This window comes from Lepisma saccharinum, chromosome 13 (assembly GCF_977018435.1).
Source record: "Lepisma saccharinum chromosome 13, izLepSacc3.1, whole genome shotgun sequence".
NCBI classification, from domain to species: domain Eukaryota; kingdom Metazoa; phylum Arthropoda; class Insecta; order Zygentoma; family Lepismatidae; genus Lepisma; species Lepisma saccharinum.
In genome coordinates this window covers 53,860,027-53,885,590 of record NC_139241.1, presented here as the reverse complement: position 1 = coordinate 53,885,590, position 25,564 = coordinate 53,860,027, and the positions used below count along the sequence as shown (strand labels likewise).

Below are 25,564 nucleotides of genomic sequence, written 5' to 3'. Positions count from 1 at the left end.
TTGCGTTCGTTCTGTGCAAGGCCCCTTTAAAACCTTGCACTTTTAACTTTTCCAAGGAGCTTTTTAAACCCCATTTTTAACTCTTCGGTAAGACTTGTAGATAATGGGCTATTTCCCCGCATATACTGAAGGGTGGTGCAAACTGGCCATGCGTGCCGACAAACCCAAAAAAATTTAAATTGGTCTTCTTACTGTATTTATCATGTAGTACACTTGTTTATTTTTTCATTGTATATATTGTGTATATGTCATATATTATCATAAAGTGCTGTATTATGCATCTATGCTGTTTTTCAGCAGTATAATCCAAGGCTTAAATAAATAAATAAATCGAAACTGGGATTGTTTGTGTTGTGTGTTTTAATATACAGAAATATAGAAAGAAATGAATCAATTAAAAAAAAAAACTTTACATTACAGGTTCTATGGAGAAAACACTGTATTAATCGTAATATTAAGACGTAATCAGAATTTATTATTATTGTTATTGAGATTGGATAATATTTTGTTCTGAAATATGCCTGAAAATTTTGTATCGCTTCACATTGAGATTTCAAATTTAAAGCATGTACGGGGAACTCTCATTCTAATCTCGCCCAGGACCTCGCGAAATGTTGCTACGTCAATGAAAGGAATAGTTGGTGGGAAGGAGGGAAGGGGGGGGGTGCTTGTTGAAGAACGTTGAGAGTGGGGGCTAAAATTGCTTTCCTTCTGAGTTAAATCTCTCGATCTGTCGAGTGGACTACGAATGATTCAGTTTTTTTGTTACCTCGATGCAACCTCGGAAAACTTTTCATCACGGACTTGGTCTGTGGTGAAGTCCTGATGTTGAAGCGGATACAACAAATCTAGATTGTACCGCGGAAATATGTTTTGAATGTGTTTCGTTCTATACTCTGTTCCGGGAATCGAAGGCGCGGCTGCAGCTACCAGCCGTTTGCAGCAACGCGCGCTGCTTTGCTTCGCCCAATCGCTTTCTCCCCTCCTCTGCCGTTATGCGCGACCTTGAACGTACATTCCTGTAAGAGAGTTAACTCACAGAATCTACAAAAAAAGTATAGATAGGATTATATTTGAACGAATAAAAAAATGATCGTGAAATCCTTTTCAAGGTAGTAAAAGAATAAAGCAAAGTTTAACACAGATGCATTAATGGGGACTAACTAAGTCGACAACGGCAACTGAATCCGGAGCTTATTGGTTACAAGGCAATGACGTTAACTGGTTAACCAATGAGACAAAGCGAGAGCATTCTAGGTCAAATGTATCCAATGTTTCCTCTCCTGAGGAAATCAATTGTCAAGGATATCTACTTCTTTCTGTAATCACTCTCAATACAAATAAAGCAGAACTACTTCTGTTTCACAAAAAAATACTAATTCTATCATCTTTTGATCAAAAAGGGTCCTGGTTTTGTTGCTCACTGGTTGCACAGTGTTTTGGAGTCCACTTTGGTGATTCATTTATCTGACCACAAATGGGTCGATATTATATGTTCGAGGTTGTTTTTAATATCTAGAAAAATCTGCACATCAATCATTTTTCGTCGTCTTCTTCTTCTAAGAGACCCAAACCCTACTAGCATAACTTAACCACCACAGATTATTTACTACCCCAAAAAGCTACCAGCCAATTGGAATGCTTGAAAAGATTGTGGCAGCAACCACTACCATATTTCTATTACTGCTTACAGTGTATTCTGTGCCATCAACACTACGTACTTGTCTATGTATTTCCATGTCGCTCATATCCTCGTGTATTAGAGACCCAATTCAGTGCAATAAGCGGGAAGGAATTCCGGAAGCAATATTGCCAGGTCACTTGACTCGTATGATGCAAATGACGTAGCTCTATAGCGACGCCATCTGTCCGTAATAAATGGAACTAACAGTTCCGATATGACAGAAAATTACATCACTAAATTTTGTATTGCAGCTGAATTATGGAGGGGGGGCATGCTACAATCTGGACTCCATTTGGCAACGCCCCCAGTGTTCGTCGACAAGCGCTGGGGAAAACTTACCGTCATTTTACAGTGAAATCAGGATGCAAGTGGTGTCACCGTACAATAATAATCACAATAATAAAAACAGACGACAGGTCTTACGTATCGCACAATACTCTAGCAACATTCATGTTCTGACATCAGCGCGGAATGCTTTCATTGTTAGGTTTAGTTGCCTTAGCATAAATTATATATTTTCAGTGTATTTATGCTAACAAGCCTAACCTAACAAAACTAATCTAACAAGGAAGGCATTTCGCGCTGGCGTCAGAACATGAATGTTGCTAGATTCTTGTGCGATGATATCCCCCGTCAAAGGACACCATGAGCACAGCGCTCTTCGCATTTCATTTGTTTGCATTCGATGCTGCCCTCCAGTGGCAGTAGTGTAAACCCACTGTTATACTTGGAAATCAAGTTTTATGTACTTTTACGTAATTTATTTTACATTTAATACCAATCCTCTCACGATAACAATAAATGTCTTAGAACATATCTCCAATACCTTTTAAATTATTTGTCGTCATGCACTTATTTGTCATTTAGAAGTTAGATTCGCCGGCTCTGTGTTAGTGACACACCACAGTTTGGTCAAAGTTTTAACCTCACTGGTGTTAAAATGATATCTATTACTTTAATATCAATTTTTACAGTGTACGTTACATTCACATTCCTTATATGCCTTAGTGGTATGTTGTAACGCTTAGGGGTAACTTAACAGACACAAGCACGAAAGATTGGAAGAACAATGGTTTGACTAACCTGAAGGACATCTGTCAAGCGTGGTCAAGATTGAAGAGATCTTGCTCAGAAAAGAGACAAATGTCTGATGCATGTTGTTGGGGCAATACATTTTAAGGTTTATTTCTTATCTTCATATTTCCTTTCTTGCTTTCTTCCATATTTCTTTCCTTCTCTCTTTCTTTTCCTACTTAATTCACTTTCCCTCTATCTCTTTTCTTATTTATATTCCTTCCTTCTTTCCTACTTTTGTTCCTTCTTTCTTGTTATTTTCCTTCCTCCGTTTTCTTTATTTCATTTCTTTCCATCTTTCCTTCTTCTTATTTTACTACGTCCACTTTCCTCTTTATTTCAGTTTTCTTTCTTGCTACTTTCCTTCCTCCTTCACACTATTTCCCTTCCTCCATTTTCGTCTCTTTTCTTTCCTTCTTTCTACCTCTTTCTTCCTCTTTTCTTTGCTCTCTTCTTTTCCTTTTTAATGCTTTCCTACCTCCATTTTCCTCTTTCTTTAATTTCTTCTTCGTCCGTTCATTCTTTATTTCCTGTCTTCCATCTTTCTTTCTGTTTTCTTCCGTATATTAATTTTTCTTCCTTCGTTCCTTCTATTTCTGTTACTTTACGTCGCTTTTCTGTCTCTTCGGTTTATAAGGACGAGTCTTTCAGGCTTATGAATACCAGACCAAAAATCCAACTTAACAGGTAACATGATTTACGAACTTAGAATAGAAAGGTAACCCACTTGTGCATGGGGAGTGTGGTGGTAGGGTTCCAGACATTCCCGATCACCTCCATACTCGTTCATGCTCCAGAGTTATCGTCAGGTATCCACTGAGTCACATCCGGTATTCGAAAATAAAAGACAGACGCCGCACCGACTAACTACTGATTACACACATTCCGTAGACAAAATGTGAATAGTTTCAAACATGACTCTCGACGCATTTGATTGGCCCAGAAACCCTATTCCTATTTCAATAAAGGCTCCATATCTAGGTCATTCTTTCAGCATCCTAGCTCAAAGATATCTAATTTCGAATTCCATCTTCTGCTGCACGGGGGAAGAAAAAGTTTGGCCTAGTCCCACACGCATAATACTCTGAAATTTAAGACCCGCAATAAACCATAAAGAAACAAGGGGAGAAAATTTCACAATTTCCTACTTCTAGCTGAAGCAATTTTTTTCCTTTCCTTTTCTGCTCGCATTGAAGTCAGAGTTCTCATGCGTCACGTCTCCGGCGCGATAAGTCTGTTGCTGCATTCTCTCCCCCCCCGCACTCCCCCCTCCTCGTGACGAAAGGCATTATGGGGCGTCCATCCGAGAACGGCGTGCGGAAACTCGAGACAAAACGAGGACATGGATTTTTCTGTCACTTTCGTTTCTTTCTAAACGTAATTTTTTTCCCCGTATATACGAGGTTCGATCAAAACATGCGAATGTATTCCGAATTCAGTTTCTTCAGTATGTCACACGATAAGACCGTCCAAAATTTATATGTTAGAAGGTTATTTGTATTTAGCGTCGCTTTTCTTCCGATTTGGGCTAATCACAACTATGAGAAAACTTCGCACGCCAGGACTTTAATCCGGGTGACGAGATCAAGAAAACACTGTCACCGAGGCAATGTGCACTAGTCTTACATTAAAATAATATTAACGCCAGTAACAAAGTTGGTTACCACAAGCAAAGAATTTGTTTTTCCTGAGGGATATTTTGTACCTCAATTAAAATTGAAGTTACACCACGGCTCCCATATTGAGAAATGGGAAAATAATTAAGATTATAGAGAAAAACGAAACAACAAAGATATGGGCATTTCATCATTATATATTTCCTGATGAAACATAGGCTAAAACCCTTACAATTGTCAGCATTTGCAGCGCCTGCAGCATAAGTTTGATTGTAAGGAACATTTAGTGTATTCACTGTAATTCACACTAATGAGAATATAGCATTTGCACCAAATATCTTTATTTGGTCTATGTTTTGTTAAATATTAATGTCTTGCATTGTTGCTATGCTGTAGGGCAATATCAAGCGGAATTCTGTACGTAGTTTTGTAGTGTTACCGACGTAAGGAACCGGAGACAGTTGTATTGGAAACAAGAGATTTCCTACTGAGAATTATTTTTGATGGATGCTCGACATACATATTGATCAAACCAAGAAAATAACACAGTTATCTAATCAGAAGTTCAAGGACGGGTCTTGAAAGAAGATGATGGAGAATTCATACGCGTTGAGAAAAAGCTTTGTTTGATATATCGTTTCGTAGAGAACGCTGTGCACTATCACCGTATGTCGCTCATTCGCTACTTCTCACACAAGAGAGAGAGAGAGAGAGAGAGAGAGAGAGAGAGAGAGAGAGAGAGAGAGAGAGAGAGAGAGAGAGAGATAAAGAGAGAAGGAGGAGGATTTAAAGGTTGTGTGTATGAGAGATATATAGTGAGGGTGGGGAAAGAGGACGAGAGACAGGAAGAGAGAAGCAACGGAGCAGATGGATGGAAGAAGGGCACTGAGGACGATGGAAGTAGGGAGATTGACAGAGATAGAAGATAGAAAGACAGCGATAGAGATATATAGAGATAGAGAGAAATAAATAGATAAAGCGAGAGATGGAAAGAGATAAACAGTGATAGGAAGAGATTTGGATAAGAAATGTACTGAAATATAGAGATAGAAATGGAAAGAGAGAGAGATTGAGATGGGAAAAGGAGAGGCAGAGATGGATAAAGATAAAGAGAGAGAAAAAGAGATAGAAGATGATAGAAAGAGATAAAGATACAAAATATTCTGAAATATAGAAAGAGATACAGAGATATAGATATACGTAGATAGAGATACATAGAGATAAATGGAAAGAGAGTGAGGTAGAGATGAGAAAGAGAGTTGGAAAAAGAGATTGAGATTGGAAGAGACAGACAGAGAGAGATAAAGAAAATTTGAGGTAGGAAGAGAGAGAGAGAGGAATTGAAATGGGAAGAGAGAGAAATTGAGATGGAAAGAGAGAGAAATTGAGATGGGAAGAGACAGAGAGAGAAATTGAGATGGAAGAAGAGAGAGAAAGAAAAATTGAGATGGAAAGAGAGAGAGAGAGAGAAATTGAGATGATTGAGATGTGAAGAGAGAGAGAGAGAGAGATAGAAAAAATGAGATGGAAAAAGAGTGTGAGAGAGAAAAATTGAAATGGGAAGAGAGAGAGAGAGAGAGAGATAAATTGAAATGGGAAGAGAGAGAAATTGAGATGGAAAAAGAGAGAGAGAAATTAAATGGGTAGAGAGAGACAGAGACAGAGAGAAAGAAAAATTGAGATGGAAAAAGAGAGAGAGATAAATTGAGATGGGAGGAGAGAGAGAGAGAAATTGAGATGGAAAGAGAGAGAGAGAGAGAAATTGAAATGGAAAAGAGAGAGAGAGAGAAAAATTGAGATGGGAAGAGAGATAGAGAGAGAGTAAGGAGAAGAGAGTAAGGTAGAGATAGAAAAAGAGTGCTGCAGATGGAAAGAGAGTGGGATGGAATGAGATACAAATGAAGATTGAGAGAGAGGGAGCAATAAGTTTAAAGATAAAGAGTGGAGAAGTAGAAATAAATTGGAAGATATATAAAAACAGAGGGAGTGAGGGAGATATGAAAGCACACACACACAGGGAGAAAGAGGAGAAGAGGAAGAGTGAACCACAGGGAGCGACTTGAGAAGAGAGAGGAACGCGCTTTTTCCATTATCAGCTGGGACGGGGTTTTACGTTTGGACAAACGAATAACGACATGACATTAAACGATTGGATGACTCATAAATAGACGTGTACACAGCAATTAAAACAAAGCTTACGATATTAATTAGCGAAACCACGAGTGAAGATATTCCGGACTGAAATATGCTGACCTTAAATCTTCGAAATGTGATTTTGCATATTTGTAAAATGAGCTTTAAAACTTTGTTGAAGAAATGCACTGGAAACACGGGACAGAAAAAGAAACGGGAGAATGTATCTCTGTGGCGTTTGAGTCGATGACGCAGAGTGGAGAAAGATGTTATCAAATTGAAACTCAACTCAATGCCTTCTTTTAAGCAGGCCAGTGTACAGAATCACAGAATCTCTATGTACATGCTACGTCATCGTTGGTAGGCTAAGGCTCTAACAGCAGCATCACAGTGGCAAATGTGTATCAAATAGGCGGAAAGCTGACATATTTTTAACTTGTGTGTGTGTGTGTGTGTGTGTGTGTGTGTGTGTGTGTGTGTGTGTGTGTGTGTGTGTGTGTGTGTGTGTGTGTGTGTGTGTGTGTGTGTGTGGATAAAGTCTAATATTTGTAATGTGGTGATACCATGTTTGGATTCATAACCTCCCCATGATGACGTTGTATGTAAACATAGACTCCGCATAGGCGTTGCTATAAGAAGGTATTGATGACACTGACCTTCCAGATCGGTGTTTTAAACCAGCATGCATCGCACTTCGACGAAGCATGTAGCATTTATAATCTATTCCGGGAATCTTTGTACCGAGCGAACGAAAGCAAGTCTCTGCGCAAGTAGTGATCGAGAGGGCTAGACCAATGAACACGTACGAAGGAACGGGATTGCGTGGCGTAGCATGTACTGCTACACTTGCTTTCTCTCCCTTATGCGCAGCCTTGCACCAGAGGTTCCCGGAATAAAGTATATCTGCTTCTGACAGTATTGATCCTAACGGTTATGCGACCCGCTCGACACCGAAGTGTATTTGGTTGCATACATACTAGGCGTTGAAGTGAAAGTTCCTTCGTATTATAGCGAGTTACTCATATTTCAGCATTATCCTATGGTCTCTTTGGATCTGGTTCGGCCCGAACTTGACTCTGTCGTGTTCGACTGACGGACGCGCTGTGGTGGTCACATTGCACCAGGAAAACGTCCTTGTACTGGTAGAGTTTGATGTCTATAGAAATAGCCAACGAAATATTACTTTTGAAAATACGAGGGGAAGTCGGTAAATAATTCACAAACAGTTGTGAAGCTGAAGATGGTAGCGAGTAGTTTGTAAAGGTCCCATTAGGTGTCAGCACAATCCAGCTTGTTGATATTCATTTAGCAGTTGCTAGATAGCAGACGCACACATGGGCAGCTCAGTTTAAAAATACCGACCGTGCTCGAGGAGTGTACGTTAGAAGAGAAGCGTGCTGTTGTGCGTTTTTTGTGAGAAAAACTACTTCCTGCAAAGGATATTCATAAGGAAATGTTTGCTTTTTACGGTGAAAAGTGTTTGCTACGTAAAGCGGTGGACAGCTGAGTCGATAAATTCTCGTAAGGACGCTCAAACGTTCTTAACGAAGACCGACCTGATTGTCCTGTTTAGACTGCGACAGAACCAATGACAGTGTTGCGGGTGGAGAAGATGATTCGAGATGACAGGTGGGCGAGTGACGTTACACAGCATAGCAACTGCAATAGGGTGTTCTCATTCTTTAGCCTACAGCGACTTTCAGATGTTTGGGCCGGTAAAATCTTGGCAACAAACATTTGAGGTTGACGAAGATGTTGAACGAGAGGTGTGACTGTGTCTTTGACAGCAACCCAAAGACTTTAATGCAGTAGGTTTTGGGGGACTGTTAAAGCGATGGGATAAGTGTATCCATGTTCGTGGAGATTATGTTGAAAAATGAAAACTGTTTTCAAGTCAGTATCTCCCTTAGTAGTTTTTCAACAAACGTTTGTAACCTATTTACTGACTTACCCTCGTATTATTGAAGAGGATAAAACGCGTGGGTTAACGATGCTTTTGAAGATGAAGTGTGTGGTGAATTTCACGCTCTGTTTCCAAGGTTACTGTAAGCACCGTTGCTTACCTGTCTCTTCTGGATAGTCGTGACGGTTAGTATGAATGATGAAGTGATGAAGGAAAGCACAAAGGAACGCCTTTGTCTAGTCCAGGATTCATCCGATGAAGATTTTGCAAGATCATCCTTTACTTCAGACACACACACACACACACACACACACACACACACACACACACACACACACACATACACATACAGAGAGAGAGAGAGAGAGAGAGAGAGAGAGAGACACTTATGGAATGAGCGTCTGCATGCAATATCTCTCGCTTCGTGAAGAAACTTTTGTCACAAGAACTCATATTAAGCGCTTTTCATTTCCAATTATGTTGGGAGCACTTATTAAGACCGAAGAGGAAGATTGATCCTAGATACTAATTTTCTCCCTGTCGAAGCTCCATATCAACTGTAGACGCTCATATCAAAGATCCACCGACATGAGTTAGTAAAGCGAAACTTTGGGATTGGTTCATTACGGTGACTATGGCAACTGATCATTCCTCTCCGCCCCATCCTCTGTGTGTCTTCTCCAAAGTTAACAATCGTTTGCCTCTTTCTTGAGAAGAAGTATAAGGGTAAATATTCCATCTCGTAAAACATATTGATTCTTCCCTAATAAGGAAACATACTGGGGGCAAGAACGTATTTAGAAGTTCAGGGGGTCCGGACCCCTCCCGAAAGATTTATCAAGTACTAAAATTAAATAATGAAAGATACTTATATTAGCCTTTGTTGTATAATTTTCTCTGAACTTATTGGAAGACAAGGATTATATTGGGATCATACGGCTTTGAAGGACAGGAAGGCCGTATTTAGGGAGGTCCAGGGGTGCAGACCCCCTGAAAGACTTACGGAGTACTAAAATTAAGTAATGAAAATATTATCATTTGTTGCATATCGATGGTTATTAATTTCCTTTGAACTTTTTTAGAAGGCAAGGATTATATTGGGATCACACGACTTTGAATGACATTGCAAAGAAGATTTATGTACACTACTACTAAATATGCACAAAATATTAATCAGAAACTTACCTTTCTCCAACTACATGTAACATCATTTTTGTTATTCGATAAATATTAAATTATTTGACAATAATTTCATTGCCAGGGCACTTGTTTTTATGTAAATTATTCCGATCTTAACTACAGGTAAGCTACGTAATGAATATTCGCTGTTATACACGTATCACTGTTCTTATACACTCTTCTTACCTATTCGTGTAATAATAATATAAGATCAATTTATGTATTGAAATTAGTATTAATTTTATTTAATATAATTATTTTAATTTAAACATTATTAATATTATTATTATTATTATTATTCCTGAGACACTTGGTTCGGACCCCCACCGAAACATATATCTAGATACGTGCCTGACTGGGGGGGGTCTCCTTTATTTCTCCGAATTTCTCGCTCTCTTTCTACTTGATCTTTCCTTCTCTTCTCTCTTCTTTATTTCTCCTCTTTCTCAGTCTATTTGCTGCAATATTTATCTTTGTTTCCCGTTCTCTCTCTTATTGCTTTATTTCTTTATCTCCCCTCCATGTCTCTGTTGTGACGAACTCTGAGAGGTGAGAACTCCCAATCAGAATGTCAATGCCTGGTGGGTAGGTATATTAAGTTAATGTGAACAATTTAGATGACATCTCAACTACAAAACACTGAAATCACACCAAATTCTCACACGTGACCCCACCCATCTCATCGGTAACGCTGGTAGCCGTGTTAAAGAATTACAACAATTAAGCTTAAACAAACTAAAGAATCTTGACCAAAATTACCCTAAAAGTTTATGTTCACCATTATTGACCTCAAGAAGTATAAAACCGCAGCAGAAATGAACTTATGCTTTATACTAAATTCCGCTGTCACATGTCCACCCTGTATATTAAAATGAACCCATCTCCGTTGACTTATTGACGCACCCGAAAGATGAACTTAATTTAAATTCTTTCCCGATAACGAATACGCTAAGGTAAAAGTAAGTAACAATTTATTGAGTTATTATTCATGCACGAGTGACCAGTAAGAAGTGAACCCCACACCTGTAAGAGATCACTGACATTAGTATGCACATGGTTATCTTACATGAATTGAAATCTGTAAATTAATAATATTCACACTAGAGAGTTGATTTATGAGCATTTATTAACTAAAACAATTGCAGAAATAAGATCTGCTGGATTTTATTTTGAATTACGACGAACACAGAACACAACATTTTGTGTAAGCTACATTCTGCACCTTACCAACATGCCAGACAATGGCGTATTAATACGTGAATATCAACTGATGTGACCGCTGTCTTTTTCCTTAAAATCGATCACACCATGCTCATTGACACCGTCAATTATTACGTGTGAAAATAATTTGAAAGATTATCATTTTGATCATTTTGACGTTGCTGACGAATACAATTTTATATCATTTCAACGTATGAAAACCAACAATGAAATTTGTCTATGTAAGTTTTAGCAGCCACAATTATTGACAGCTAACGGACGTAAACATACGTTACAAAATCTCTCATTCGATATGAGGTAAATTTTGACAAATATCACAGAAAATAATGAATGAATTGAGCACAATAAATTAAAATTGTATACAATAATTAATATTTACACAGTCTTAGGCAGCGAGAGATTTCCTCGACAAGATGGCTACCTCAAGCATATGCTTCGCGCTCAAATTAACGACGTATTGAGTTCCGTATTATGGCCATAATATACGCACACGAAAGCTAGCTTAAATCACGTATAAAGCCGATGAGTTTCATGTATTCTCAGTTGAATTTCAGTTTATCCGTAATCACTTAGATAGAAAAGGATTCCTACTTACAATGCATCCGGGTCCTTCAATTTGTGAATATTGAGCGAAAATAAAATTCACATATCCGCTCACACCTTCACTTGCGCTCACAAATTTCTCGTGAAACAGGTAATCTTATCCTTTGTGGGTCATAGGCATCCTTCAATTTGGATGGATCGTCTATAAATGGACCGATGTCCCTTGATATCTGCAGCCTCAAAACAGCTCACTTCTGCGTCTACCATATTTTCTCCCCGAACTCCTGAATCGCTCTTCCGCGACCCGTTCCTCACGTTCAGATTCCAACCTGCGATTTCCGGCAACAAGTCCAATTCCCAGTGCAGAACTGCTTTCACATCCAACGTATATCCGAGAATGATTAAAACCCATGGTTTAATCTTTGTTTTTCACAAACTCGCCAAATCACATTAAAGAAAGAAGCATTTTCTTGCTGGATCCCGTTCGGAAATCAAGATCAGTTATTATCAATGAACCGTTCAAAAGATCTGTTACTCGTATAGCGCTGCACAATGTTGCCAACAGATATAAAGATTTTGCTCTGTGAGTCCTCAAGAATATAAGCATGCGCGCAGCAACAGCCGTGGTTAATTTTCAATAATCATTATCAATAATATAGAGAAAAACATGAATACAGTTGAATATAATATGACTCGTATAACGATACCCGTTATAATTGGCGCCCAACAAGAGGCTGAACCCAATTAACACACAATTTCTTATTCCTTACAACATCCAACATGAAGGTACACTCAAAACACAAATTTACACACCATAACAAGATTAGTATTACACTACATTTACAATATTAGCAATCATCACTCAATATCAAAATATTTACATATATATCAACTTTTGATTATAGAATCTTTACAATATGTGCGAAGTTCAAATCGCACTGGTCACTCAACACTAGTGCACCTCAACTGGTGCTGATTTGCAATTAAATCTCACGATGGCACGCAGTCCCTACAAAAAGTATGGCCCACTAGTTTAAACAGACCACCGCTGGCAAACGCTAATTTGAACCATCCAATCACAATAACCACCACATCGACTGCTGTGACATCAAAGAAACCTTCAAAAAAAAAAATATATATTGACTTTGTACAAGCTTGGCGATAGGCTTGACATCTTACTCGATGCCCACACCTTTGTGCAAATCTAATTGCGTTTCTCACCAAGCCCCAAAATTTATTTTGAACTTACGCCCCTTACGATCAGTGAAGTGAACTCTACCTTGAACTCAGCAAGATCTCTCCTATCAGATCACCTCTAATCCTAACTTGACCCAAGTTTGTGCACAAAAGCAAACCACCGACTTGAACTACCGTATGAAAATGATTTAGAGGGGAGGAACAATAGGAATTAACTTCATGTTCAAACCCGCCGCGAAATTGTACCAACTTGGCAACATTGCCCGCCGCAGGCACTATCTCACTTGGCAACAAGAATATCCTACCCTTACCCTCTAATCTTCATTTCCCTTCAAATCCCTGACCAAGGAATCTCCTTGCTCCCAGGTACTTTTCAGGTTCATCAATATTTCCTGAACCCCTGTAAAATTCCCGTCTTGCATGCATTCTACCCAATACTTCAGTTTGTCCAAGGAACATTTCCATAATTTACAATTTTCTATTGATTGATTATCATATCTTTCCCCTGTAACACAATCAATCAATGCCAGTGTGGAATTACCACTATTTTTGACGCAAAGATAGGGCCCAACAAAGAGTTCACAATATTTCTTTATTACTTTATCTTTCACACCGCCAGAATTTTGATTTTTAATGAAAACCAAATTTCCTACTTTAACCTTTGGATGAGTTGCCTCGTTTGCGTTAAGCTTTTTTAACCTTTCTTGCCTTTTATTGAAACTGGTTAGATTTGCCATGACCAATTTGCCCTCCCAAGTGATATTATCACCTTCGTTCACAAGCGGAATGTCAGTCAATCTTCTTGGCATGTTTAAACGAAGTTCTGAAGGCGAATAACCCGTTTGAGGAGTAATAGATCCATTCAGTAGATATAAGGCTTCAGCAACGTGCTGTGGCCACTTCGCATGATTTGAATTACACAACACTCTCATCAGGCGATTCAATTCCGAATGGTAGCGCTCAACAAGGTTAGAGCACGGATGATATACCGGAGTATAAATGAGTTGTACCCCCCATGCTTTCATTGCTTCTTGAAAAATGTTTGACTTAAATTGGGGACCATTATCTGAAACTATTTGTTTTGGAACCCCCAAATGTACAAAGTAAATTTGCGATAATTTATTCACAACGGTTATCGCATTGCTGTTAATCACGGGGTAAGCCACCAAGTACCGCGATGCCGCATCCAAGACCGTAAAAAGAAACCTTTCTCGTTTTGGTCCTAAAGTGAATGGGCCTTGCAGATCAACAAATAACAGTTGACCAGGCTTATCCATTACATGTGATCTAGCAATAAATTTAGCCGGATGCTTGTTAGGTTTAGTACGCTGGCATAACTCGCAATCTTTAACGTAGGATTTTATGTCAGATTTCATACCTTTCCAATGAAATGCTTGATAGATTTGGGATAAAGTTTTGGCAACGCCAAAGTGCCCCATATCGTCATGACAAGCCCTTAACACCCTTTCGATTAACTTTATAGGAATACAAATCCTATACCGTGAATCTACATGAAAGTCCTTTATGTACAATACATCATTATCTAAACTGTAAGTTTCATTCCATGATCTCGAACGAGAGTTTACCTCCCCTTTATTACCCTTTAAATGGTAAATGATTTGCTTCAAATCGGCATCATCATTCTGCAATGAGATTAACTCCTCTCGAGTGAAAATTTCCTTGACCGACCGTAAGACGGTTGAGACATTAATCAAATAGTGCATGTCTGGAACACCAGGAAAATTCCTGCTAAGTGTGTCGGCCAGCACGTTCTCTGAACCTTTACAGTATTGGACGACAAAGGAGTACTGCTGTATCTGAATGAACCACCTGGTTAGTCTGGCATTCCAAGAGTGAGCAGATTCCAACCATGTAAGAGCTTTGTGATCGGAAACTACAACAAATTGCCTACCCTTAAGGTATGTAGAAAATTTCCCAATGGTGTATAAAATAGCCAACACCTCAATTTCAGTAGAAGTGTATGACTTCTCGTAGGATCTCAGCAATCTGCTGACGAAACCTAAAGGTTTCATATTCCCCTCTAAAACCTGATAACAAAAACCCCCTATTCCAATCAGAGATGCATCCGTCTGGATGTAGAACTTTTCTTTGAAATCTGGAAAATTCAGAGTGACCTCTTGGACCACCAACGACTTTAAGCGTTTAAAAGCCTCCTCAGCCTCTGCGGTCCACTGCCACTTCGTCTTCAACTTTAACAGAGCATACATGGGATGCGCTATGAGAGCATAGTTCGGTATATATTTTGCCAACCAATTGAAACATCCCAAGATCTTTTGAAGTTGTTTCAAATTCTCCGGCTTACGCAAGTTAACAATGCTTTCTACATAAGACGGATCTTTTGTAAAACCCTGTGTGGAAATGACGTGTCCCAAAAATTTGAACTCTTTTACTGCGAACCTACACTTATCCAGCTTTAACGTGAAACCTGCACGCCCTAGCCTTTCCAAAACCAATTTCACATGCTTTAGATGCGACTCAAAATCCTTAGACTTTATGATGATGTCATCCACGTACACCACCACAAAGTCCAAGAAGGAACCCAACACTCTATTCATAACATCTACAAACACCGCAGTGCCGTTCACAGAACCAAATACCACCCTTTTGAACTGATACAGTATACCCTCAAAAGCAAACGCTGTGAACTTGCGACTATCAACATGCAAAGGCACCTGCCAATATGCATTCCCCAAGTCAAGCGAAGTAAAGAACTTACAGCCTAGAAATGACGTTAAGAGCTCATTAACTTTCATAGGTGCAAGTTGCATAGGTCTCACGTGCTGATTTACTCTCTTCAAATCGACACATAGACGAATCCCTCCATGAGGTTTTGGGACTACTAACAAAGGAGATCTATGTTCTGAATCAGACAGTTCGATTATTCCCCATGATAGCATTTGATTCAATTGTTCCCTCACTCTATCCCTGTATGCGTAAGGAATGGGATAATTCTTCGCGACAATTGGTGCATCAGTATCTAGTTCCATTCGATGTACATATTCTTTACACAAACCCGGAGTGTCAGAAAAGATTTGTTGAAAAACGCCTAACAATTCTTTGAATCTTAACTTTGAATCACCTTCCAAACTTAGCGATTCTTCAATTTTAAGTTCGAAATTTGAATGCTCAACTGCGGCAGGATCAAGTTCCGAAGAAACGTTAGTTATTGCTATATCTGGTTCAATGGTGTCCACATCTTTGAGAGGAGTAAATTTCAAAAAGGTTCTACCGTTAGGAGTACTATAGAAAAATGCATCCTCATCAAAATTAAGTTCTCCTTGTAACCCGTAAATTACATCTAAACCTAACAAAACTGGTATATTTAAATTCTTAACCACAACAAATCGTACATAATAATCATAACCCCCCAAATTGATCATTAACTTAACAATCCCTTCAACAGATTTTGATTTTGTACCCGAATAATCTATTAATTTAATGTTGGAAGCCGATTCCAACCTTGGCCTAGAAATGAAGGATGAAATTGATTTCCACGCGTTGAATTCAAGCAGACTCACCTCGGCGCCACTATCACAGAGGGCATCATAAGGTTTGCCTAATATAGCTATCTTAATCAAAGCTGAAGCATGTCGCTGAGGACCAGCATTAATTGGTATTTCTAAGTTCATTGAATCGTCGATATCACTCCCTTCGCCAACATCATTAATATGTACAAAACAAATAGCAGGATGTTTTATCTTGCCCTCACCCCCTGCCCAACGGTAAGAGCTCCTCTCCGGTTTTCCGAACTTGGATATTCCCTGGATGGCTCGTCCATCGCATGGATCTCAGCCTCAACTATGATTTGAGAACCAGGTTCAGAAGCCCCTTGTCCTATCCTTCTTAAAATTCCCCTTTTCCTAAGAAAATTCAAAACCAGAGACATTCCTTCTCCATTCCAATGTATTCGATCAACTTTTCCCCGCGAAGGATTTCCCAAAAATTCTTCATAAACGTCATATCGAATTTCACCCGAGCTATCAAAAAACAGAGAAGAGATATCGTGTACTTTGACATATCTTGCATCATGAAACGAGACTATGAAATCATTAATTCCTTTCCATTTGTGCCAGACATTGGAATTTTTGTTACGCATTATACGTGCTAAGGGAGGTAGGGTCAACCAATTGATCTCCTTAGTCCTTCCTTTCAACAAATCCAGCGTCTCCGACATGTTGCGCTTTATAGTTTCTTCCGTCTGAAAGTTAAGTATATCGTTCGTACCTATCATAATTATTACAGAGTCAGCCAACTTTGAGCACGACTTTAACCTGCCGTTCAATTGCTCGGTAGTTTGTCCGCTGACTGTTAATCCAATCCTACGATTTCCTTGTTCATCGAAATTGATCTGACAATTACCAAACTTTTGAGCTACTCGGAGTAACATACTGTCGCCGATTAATTGTTTCCCTTCTAACAACGGTTTAATAGCACTCGTCTGTTGATGTGCTTCCATACTACCCTGAGGTGACGCAGATGCAACTCTATTGACTGGAGGTTTATTCAAGCCCGAACCCACATCACCTCCTACGATGTGAGTTGGTTTCCGTTTCCCAACAAGGAATCATCGGCCGAAACCCTATTGTACTGAAAACGTCGTCTTGATTTGGGACTGAAATTGGTGTTCTTTCTAACGCCAGTGGGTGAAGTCTTTAAAGTCTGTGCCCCTGGTTTACCCTCCACCTCATCACCCTGAGACGTGGCGATCGTGATTTTGTTTACCCCAGCTTTAAAACTCTTACCCTTTTGAAGCGGAGCTAGATCTCGCTTCACGGGTAAATCCCTTAATGACTCAAAATTTTCTATAGTATGCATGGCATCAGCAAATGACGAGATGTCCTGCATTACGAAGTGCTCTCTCAATTTATAGGGCAATAGTGAACCTAACTGAGCAACAATATGAGCCTCTTCCGCCTTAGGTTGTATTGAACGTAGCAACTTGAAGTTCTTAGAAAAATACTGTAATACACTTTCTTCAGATGTTTTCTGGTAAGGAGAGTTCAAGATTTTGGCAAGACAAGTACTACGCCATCTAGAACTTTCGTAATGGCTTATGAATTCCAATTTAAATACATCATAAGAAATCAACTGAGCCTTTCTCTCTGCAAACCAGAGCTTCGCACTTTCAGTCAATAGTTTAGGAACATATTTAATGTAATGCGCTTGATCAATTCCATATAACTCCAAAAGTTCCTCTACCTTTTCCAGGAATTCGGTTGGAGTTACATTCGTGATCAAGCCATTAAATTTTGGGAATTTTACTAAATCCTGGGGCTTTATGCTATATACTTTCACAGGAGCAACCCCATGAACAGCCTTAAAATCAGATTGTTCCTTCTTCCCTTCAATCTCTCCCTTAGGATCGTCAACTTTTTCCCCGTCCCCACACATTTTAGATTTTCTGTGCCTGGTTTTTAGATAACCCTTCTTTCTTATCGCTGAATTAACTCTCCAAGATTTCTCTGCATCAGTCGATGACTCTGCACTAGAAACACAATAGCCTACAAATGGTTTTCGCATTAAACCTGACTTGACATTCCCTGCGTCAGAATTGTCCGTGGAAGTGGCCTTATCCAAGCGACCCACCCCAGTGATTTCAGTTACCGAGGGATCGACACTTTTACCCTTAACCGGTTTTTCTTCACTATTCTGCATTTCAAATACCTTATGAGGACTCCCCTGCTCCCAGCTGGCCATAACCTTGCTAAACCTATCCATGGAATTCTCGAGAGACTTTAGCGTTACCATAACTTCTGGCGGCAGAGTATTCATAACCGAAGTTTGAGACCCTAGGTGCTGAGAAGAAACATGCACAACCGGTTGGGAGGATGATAGAGACTCCCTCTTTACCACTACCACTTCACTATCACCGATCGCTTTTCCTAATCGATAATTTTTAGGAGCTCGATCGGAGACCTGACTTCTACCTGCAATCTTAACCAACACCTTTTCTACAATTTGCCCTTCCAAAGATCTAATGTGACTTTCATTATCAGTTTTAATTTGTACCAACGATTTCTGCACACCCTGTACTTCCGAATCTATCCTACGTGCCAATTCATCATACTTCCTTTCTAACCCTTCAGCTCTATCCATGCATTCTAGTCTGTATTGAGATACTGTCAAAGTGAGATCATGAAGACCCTCACCTGTTTTGACCACATCCTGTTGCAAGTCTAAGATACATTTGCTGGTATCACTGAGGTCTGACTGAAGTTTCCCCACCAACCTACTAGTGTGAGCGGTAAGTTCAGACTTCAGCAATTTGTTACTGTCATCCAATTCTGACTTCAGCAATTGGTTACTGTTATTTAATTCTGACTTCAGCAATTGGTAACTGTCATTTAATTCTGACTTCAGCAATTGGTTACTGTCATTTAATTCTGACTTCAGCAATTGGTTACTGTCATTTAATTCTGACTTCAGCAATTGGTTACTGTCATTTAATTCTGACTTCAGCAACTCAATACTTGCTTTTGACGCTTGGAACCGTTGATCATTCCTTTCATCACTCTGCTTGATGAACGCGAGCAACGATTCCAACGTCACAGGTTCGTTTTCAGTTCCCCTTTTTTTTTTTTTTTTTTTTTTTTTGCCAAAATTTAAAATAAAAATTTGCTTAATGCCTATAAAACTTTTAACACTGACGTCTCGTAATCTTAATGTGACGAACTCTGAGAGGTGAGAACTCCCAATCAGAATGTCAATGCCTGGTGGGTAGGTATATTAAGTTAATGTGAACAATTTAGATGACATCTCAACTACAAAACACTGAAATCACACCAAATTCTCACACGTGACCCCACCCATCTCATCGGTAACGCTGGTAGCCGTGTTAAAGAATTACAACAATTAAGCTTAAACAAACTAAAGAATCTTGACCAAAATTACCCTAAAAGTTTATGTTCACCATTATTGACCTCAAGAAGTATAAAACCGCAGCAGAAATGAACTTATGCTTTATACTAAATTCCGCTGTCACATGTCCACCCTGTATATTAAAATGAACCCATCTCCGTTGACTTATTGACGCACCCGAAAGATGAACTTAATTTAAATTCTTTCCCGATAACGAATACGCTAAGGTAAAAGTAAGTAACAATTTATTGAGTTATTATTCATGCACGAGTGACCAGTAAGAAGTGAACCCCACACCTGTAAGAGATCACTGACATTAGTATGCACATGGTTATCTTACATGAATTGAAATCTGTAAATTAATAATATTCACACTAGAGAGTTGATTTATGAGCATTTATTAACTAAAACAATTGCAGAAATAAGATCTGCTGGATTTTATTTTGAATTACGACGAACACAGAACACAACATTTTGTGTAAGCTACATTCTGCACCTTACCAACATGCCAGACAATGGCGTATTAATACGTGAATATCAACTGATGTGACCGCTGTCTTTTTCCTTAAAATCGATCACACCATGCTCATTGACACCGTCAATTATTACGTGTGAAAATAATTTGAAAGATTATCATTTTGATCATTTTGACGTTGCTGACGAATACAATTTTATATCATTTCAACGTATGAAAACCAACAATGAAATTTGTCTATAAGTTTTAGCAGCCACAATTATTGACAGCTAACGGACGTAAACATACGTTACAAAATCTCTCATTCGATATGAGGTAAATTTTGACAAATATCACAGAAAATAATGAATGAATTGAGCACAATAAATTAAAATTGTATACAATAATTAATATTTACACAGTCTTAGGCAGCGAGAGATTTCCTCGACAAGATGGCTACCTCAAGCATATGCTTCGCGCTCAAATTAACGACGTATTGAGTTCCGTATTATGGCCATAATATACGCACACGAAAGCTAGCTTAAATCACGTATAAAGCCGATGAGTTTCATGTATTCTCAGTTGAATTTCAGTTTATCCGTAATCACTTAGATAGAAAAGGATTCCTACTTACAATGCATCCGGGTCCTTCAATTTGTGAATATTGAGCGAAAATAAAATTCACATATCCGCTCACACCTTCACTTGCGCTCACAAATTTCTCGTGAAACAGGTAATCTTATCCTTTGTGGGTCATAGGCATCCTTCAATTTGGATGGATCGCCTATAAATGGACCGATGTCCCTTGATATCTGCAGCCTCAAAACAGCTCACTTCTGCGTCTACCATATTTTCTCCCCGAACTCCTGAATCGCTCTTCCGCGACCCGTTCCTCACGTTCAGATTCCAACCTGCGATTTCCGGCAACAAGTCCAATTCCCAGTGCAGAACTGCTTTCACATCCAACGTATATCCGAGAATGATTAAAACCCATGGTTTAATCTTTGTTTTTCACAAACTCGCCAAATCACATTAAAGAAAGAAGCATTTTCTTGCTGGATCCCGTTCGGAAATCAAGATCAGTTATTATCAATGAACCGTTCAAAAGATCTGTTACTCGTATAGCGCTGCACAATGTTGCCAACAGATATAAAGATTTTGCTCTGTGAGTCCTCAAGAATATAAGCATGCGCGCAGCAACAGCCGTGGTTAATTTTCAATAATCATTATCAATAATATAGAGAAAAACATGAATACAGTTGAATATAATATGACTCGTATAACGATACCCGTTATAATGTCTCTCCCTATTTCTTCTTTCCAGCTCTGTCTCTTAGTTCTTTATTTATATTCATTCTCTCTGTGCGTGTATGTATTGCTTCTTTATTTGTCGTCTCTTTTTCTCTCCTCATTCGTTAACTTCCTTTTTTTCTCTCTTCTACCTTTTTATTCTAATCTCCTTCTCTCAGTTTGTCCCTTGGTTCTTTATTTATATCCTTTTTCTTTCCCTCTCTCCCTGTATCTTGCTTCTTTATTTCTTAGTTCTCCCTCTCTTCCTTTCATATCTCCCTTATTTCTCTCTTCCCCTTTATTCTTCTAATCTCCTTCTTTCTCTTTGACTCATGGTTCTTTATTTATATTTCTTTCTCTCTCTCTCTCTCTCTCTCCACCTCTGTGTGTATCTTCCTTCTTTATTTCTCAGTTCTCTCTCTTCCTTAGTTATTTCCCCTTATTTCTCTCTTTTCCCCTTATTTCTTCTCATTTCTCTCTCTCTCTCTTGGTCCCTTGATTATTTATTTATATCTTTCTCTGTCTCCCTTCCTCTGTCTCTGTGTGTATCTTGTTTATTTCTTTCTCATCAGTTCCCTCTTTTCCTTCTTTACCTTTCCTTACACCTCTCTCTCTCTCTCTCTGCCTCCCTTTTTCTCCACATTTCCCGCTTGCTTCTATATTTATCTTCCATTTTCTCTCTCTCTCTCTGTCTGTCCTGTTTCAGTATTTCTCACATTTTCTCTCTGTATCGCTTATTTATAATCCCTTTTCCCTCTTGTTTCCTCACCAGAAAATCCCACTAATCATCCGTCGAGACAGATTCCTTTGGACTACGTGGACATTTCAAAAAATATTGCATGCTCGAAAAGGGCTCGAACCAGATCCAACCTTGGCTTTATTTTATTTTGTACTCTTGCTGTGGAGCTGTACCTCCACATAACTCCATATGCCTTTATAGAATGTGTGCACCTTTATCTTACCTAATGTTATGAAATCTAAAATAAATTACTAAATATTTAAAAATACATTATTATTAAGTACATATAAAGGAATGTATTTGTTACTTTTATATGTAGCTAGTATATTTTTGAAACAGGAAGCAAATTCCTTGACAAACTGGTCTGGTTAAAGATGTCAATAAATTACCAAATAGTTGAAATAGTATTATTATGCAATAATTGAAATGAAATAGTTTTGTTTAGTTTTTGCTTCCTATGAACATAAATCGATTAGATTTCATACTTACATTTGTGTTGCATTCTTGTTTTATTATTATTGTTCATATGTTGCTATTGTTGTAGATATCTTAAAAGAGAGAGTGTTTGTTTCAGATATTTTTCTTTGTAAAGTATATTCGAAAGTAGCCTAATTGCTTATCTTTTGTTGTTATGACAAAAATTTAACCACCCGGAAATTTTTTGAGGTTAGGATTTTTGAGACCAAGATTGTCGGTGGGGGAAATCCTGTCGTCTCAGGATTTCATACCCTGCCCTCGTGAAACATAAATCGGCTAGATCGCCCCTGAGAATGACGTCTAAAGAAAACAGTAAACATTAGCGAAAATTACTGAAAAGTTAATTCAACCCCACGATAATCCGCCACTGTAAAAAACTAAGCATTCACAGGGAACAATTAATCTCGACTAAGCACAAGACCACACGATAGGTGGCGGGGCTGTGCAGCAAAGTTCCCTACGCTGCCTAGCAACTGCATTTTTGGCGGGTTTTTCTTTGGCGGAAGTAACCCCTCGCCAACTTCTACCGAAGCTGTCAAAGGCTGGTAAAGCATTCCAAAGCGGAGGAGGCCTCGAGCGACACTAGCGCCGCGCAGACAAGTGGATTTCCCGGGAAGCATTAGCGTAAGGGAGTCCCCCTTCTCCCCCAGCGGCGTGCCTTTGGAGATGGTTGTGACATGAGTCCCGCGGGGCTGTTAATGTCAAGAGGGTTGGCTTCCGTTAACCCTAATGGCTCCGAGAAGAGTTTTTAAATGAAAGGTTACGTCATCGCATTAACAGCACGGAAAATAATCCGTATCGTCTTGGTCTCATCGATGGTCCAAGATGTCGAGTGGTCGACTCATGATATCGCCACGTAAGTTCCGGATTCGAGGTCATGATCAGTGGCGCATCCTGAAAATCTGACCTTTTCTACCCCAACCAAGTGATGTACTCAAAGTAAGAAACCTCTGCTTTTATTGTACCTATGCCAATATATAATTTGGTCCTTGTTGTCCACATAACCTCCAGATCGGTCAATACATTTGCGCCACCGTCGCGGCAGCTGGAAAATTCCTCTCTTGTAGAAGTCCGTTTCGGCACGATGTAACCAACTGTGAACCTCATCCTTCACCTCGTCATCGTTGTCGAACTTGGTACCCCGAATTCTGTTCTTCAGCGGAGCAAACAAGTGAAATTCGGACGGGACTAGGTCTGGGTTGTAGGGAGGGTGGGGCATTAGCTCTCAGCCCATCTTTCAATTTCCTGTACTTTGCGACAAGCTGTATGGGTACGGGCGTTATCATGTTGACTAATAATATTGTGCTTGTGATAACGAAGAGTGTCTAATGACCACTTTCGATTCGGTCCGTGTTGTTGCCATTACGAGACTTACCAACAATGTCTGCGTTACCATCTCTAAAATGTTTCACCCACATTTTCACTGTACTGTAACCCATGCAGGCATCTTCATAGAAGTTCTATATACGCTGATGAATTTCTGTAGCTCCAACAATTTTACTAACAAGAAATTCCAGGACAGCACGTTGACGAAACGAACTTTCTGTGTACGCCTTTCTTTCTCCTACCAACAGCACCGACAGCGAATGTGCGCATGCGCCAGCACCTGGTTCATGCAATAGACAACAGATGGCTGTACCTGCCATACGTGCATGCCTTGTACGTACATACAGTGTGTTTTAAAAGTCCTGCAGGATTCTATAAAAGCTATAAGTTTAATGTAATGGGTTTCTTACAACAAATTTTAGTTGTTTTATTTTACACAGAGGAAGATTTCAAATTTAGTTCTGCCCACACTGCTGATCACGTGATTTCTAAGTGGCGTCGATACAGGAAAAGGGGGACTAACATCTTGGTCCGCAAGGTCACCAGACCTTACGCCTTGCGATAACTGGCTGTGGGGTCATATCAAGACCCAGGTGTATGCACAGAAACCGACAGATCTTGACGACTTGAAGTTCTAGATACGTGATGTGATTCACAACATTCCGGGGGGGAGGGGGGAGTACCATCAGAACGCAATTCTCGGATAGCAAGATTGTTTGGACGTAAATGCTGCCCAGCTGGAGATGAACCAAACCACATGTAACAAAACAATATTTCATTGTAATAGACATATTTCTTTAAACGTTATAGGTTTTTAGAATCCTGCAGCACTTCTAAAACACACTTTAGTTATTATACACTCCCTACCTAAATTAATTAAATAGAAAGAAAATACCGATGTAAAACAAAACAGGATTCACACAATTTCAAATTTTCCAAAATATTTTCATAAAATTTCCATTTTTCACCGAAAATTAGGCCTGACTTTACCTTCGCCAAGGGAAATTTCCATTCGTGTAGCAACACTGTCTCTGCCAAGCGCGGCATAGAAGAGAACAAGCAGTATTCTCCCGCCAACAGTGGAACTGACGCCCGCAGGAGCCTCGCCCTCCCCGCGTGCTATAGGGGAGGAAACCCGGTAGTCAGAAGGGTGCGATGGAGAAGGATCAGTGACGTACATAAACCACGCTTTAAGTTCTTTAAAATTGATGTTTAAGAGCTTGTTTTAATAGTTTGTATTAGAGATGTGCGGGATCCCGAAAAGTCGGGACCGGGATCGAGAAAAAAAAAATTCCCGTCCCGATCCCAACTTCGGGAAATGAATTCCCGACTTTTCGGGATTCCGAGTAGTCGGGAAATACCGAATGGTCATTTTTAAAAGTCGTTACTTATCGACGTTTTCTGCATTGTACATGTCTGGAACTTATCGAAAATTGTTCGTTTTTTTTTTTTTTACCAGAAATGCGAAAACAATCACTTAAAGTGAAAATGACGTGTAGAATTCGAGATTTCCAGAGGTTCGGGAAATTTCGAACATTTCCCGTCCCGAATGTTGGGATTTAAAAAAAATTCCGTCCCGATCCAAAAAATTCTGTCTCGCACATCCCTAGTTTGTATATTACATAACGAGCGATTTTGCATATATTAAAGCTAAAATAGTTTGTATACTATCAGTAAACGCGGTAACGCGGGCAATACGCCACTGGTCGTTATGTTCATAAATGGTAGACACGCATGTACAGCTTGATCAACATAAGAAACCTCCCGTGGCGCTGTAGTCGCAGGACCGAGAGATGAGAATGGCAAGAGGAGAAAACAAATGACTGTGCACTTTAGTTCGGTTAAGCTG

General features: G+C 39.3%; 1 protein-coding gene across 1 annotated transcript in view; it reads right to left on the bottom strand.

The window, feature by feature from the left end:
* Lcch3 (Ligand-gated chloride channel homolog 3) overlaps window positions 1-25,564 on the bottom strand; it is a 234,252-nt gene that overhangs the window by 31,221 nt on the left and 177,467 nt on the right. The gene's annotated exons all lie outside the window — the stretch shown is intronic.